This window comes from Octopus bimaculoides, chromosome 15, assembly GCF_001194135.2.
Source record: "Octopus bimaculoides isolate UCB-OBI-ISO-001 chromosome 15, ASM119413v2, whole genome shotgun sequence".
Lineage (NCBI taxonomy): Eukaryota > Metazoa > Mollusca > Cephalopoda > Octopoda > Octopodidae > Octopus > Octopus bimaculoides.
This window is the reverse complement of record NC_068995.1, coordinates 53,622,270-53,624,360: the sequence shown is the minus strand read 5'-3', so window position 1 is coordinate 53,624,360 and position 2,091 is coordinate 53,622,270. Positions and strand designations below refer to the sequence as shown.

Here is a 2,091-nt window from a genome sequence, read left to right as displayed (position 1 = left end):
AGAGAGAGAGAGAGAGAGAGAGAGAGAGAGAGAGACATGTAGGAAGTAAATAGACGCCTTTCATTTTCAAAATTTCTGATCTAAGCGTCTTAATATGTTTTCAGCGGTGTAAAATTTACAATGTAATTATTCTTTTTTCATTCCAGGTGCCATTATATTAAACATTTGCGAAGAGTAAGCATGCCACGCACAAAAAATTCAACAGAACTGTCAGAATTTCAAAGAGGTCGTATTGTTGGGTAATCTGAGGCTGGTCTTAGCCAGCGAAAATTGCCGAAAAATCTTCAAATTCCTCTTGCTATTGAGAATCAACAGATTCTCGTCCTGGCCGATGTGGGTCCTCGGAAAGGAAGCTTCACTGTTTGAAGAGAATTGTGGAAAACGAACCCCGTTGAAGGCTTCTGGCATTGCAAAACAGCTAGAAGTTAGTCAAAGAACGTGTGTTACATATCTGCATAAGTTTCGGTATTATAAACGAGCAGCTAGAAGAAAACCTCTTCCTCAATCAACTAATATCATGAAAAGAAAGAAATGGGCTAAGGTGATGTCAGAAAAAATCCAGTTCATTTTGGGATAGAGTGATTTTATCAGATGAATCCAGATTTGCATTATTTGAACCCAGAATGTGAAGACCGAAGAAATACAGTTATGTACTGTGTCACATTAGCCTATTTTGCCGAGCTGTTAAGTGAGGCGAACGTAAACACACCCATATCGGCTGACAAGCGGTTGTGTTATACACACACACACACAAACACACATACACACATCGCTTAGTGGTTTGGATGTTGCATTCACGATTGCGAGATCATGGTTTCGATTCCCTGACCAGGCATTCTGTTGTGTTTTCTCCAACAAAGCACTTCATTTCACGTTGCTCTGCAATCATTTCATGTGACATGTGGCATACGGTACACCTGTACAGGTAATTTCAATGTGATGGAGGGAGTGAGCTTATGTGCAACACGAACATTTTATTACGATAAACAAATCATGTGCGGTTGTGCAGCAAGAAACTTCAGTGCCTTCATACGTCGTCTAATGACGTGAGTGAACATGATACACACATACACACGCACAAACACACATATATATATATACATATATACACATAGACACACACTCACCCACACACATACTCAGACATACACACACACGACGTATTTCTTTCAGTCTCCGTCTACAAAATCCGTTCATAAGACACTTTCCCAAGGTGCCATGCAGTGGGTTTGAAACTGGAACCAATGTAGTCGGGAAGCCAGCTTCTTACACCTTTGTGAAATTTATTTTTTAAGCACGATCTTCTGTATTTTCCCTTTTACTTTCAATCTCGCTTTCTTTTATTGACCTTTGAAAAAGCAAACAGCTGTTGAACCCATTTAATACATATGTTACCAAATTTGAAAGCCTACCATTCGTTTTAAGACTCCTTTGCATTTCCAATCCCATTCCCCCACAAGCCAACTCTCCTATACTATTTCCTGCGTCAGAATGCACTTCTTTATCTCCATATACATTTATATATAAATATGTCTATGTGTGTGGGTCTGTATGTGTGTGTTTGTATGTGTACGTGTTTGTATGTGTGAGGTATGTGTCTATATCTTTCTCCTACTCGTCTCTTCTCTTTATTCTACTTGATTCCTCTTTTTCTTTTTCTTTTCTTTTTCATATTTAAAGCTTTAAATGGGTGTATGCCGTTTATTTATGCAAGTAAATGTATATGCCTGTATATGTGTATGTGTGTGTTTTACTTAAAGGAAATATAGATAGCATTGTGAACTGACCTTAAGCTGGCCTCAGATTCTAACCATCCGAAAAAAAGCACACACCGTATATTCTCTCTTTAACTTATATACATATATATATATATATGTATATATATATATATATATATGTATGTATGTATGTATGCATGTATGTATGTATGTATGTATTTAATTTTCACCTCTGTCAATTTGTATTCAATCTTTTATATATAACCATGTGTGTGTGTATATATTTGTGAGTATGTATACATGAATGTGCGTGTAGTTTTGTTACACCCCTACCAACAAGAAAATCAAGTCCCAAATCAGAGTTACTGTTTTA

The 2,091-nt window shown here is 37.0% G+C and overlaps 1 long non-coding RNA gene across 1 annotated transcript in view; it reads left to right on the top strand.

The window, feature by feature from the left end:
* The window catches only part of LOC128249546 (uncharacterized), a 13,087-nt gene extending 11,355 nt beyond the window's left edge, over nucleotides 1-1,732 (top strand). Inside the window, exon 2 of the long non-coding RNA XR_008265666.1 lies at nucleotides 147-1,732. This is a non-coding gene — a long non-coding RNA (uncharacterized LOC128249546). The remainder of the gene's footprint in view (nucleotides 1-146) is intronic.
* Nucleotides 1,733-2,091: the final 359 nt, after the last annotated feature.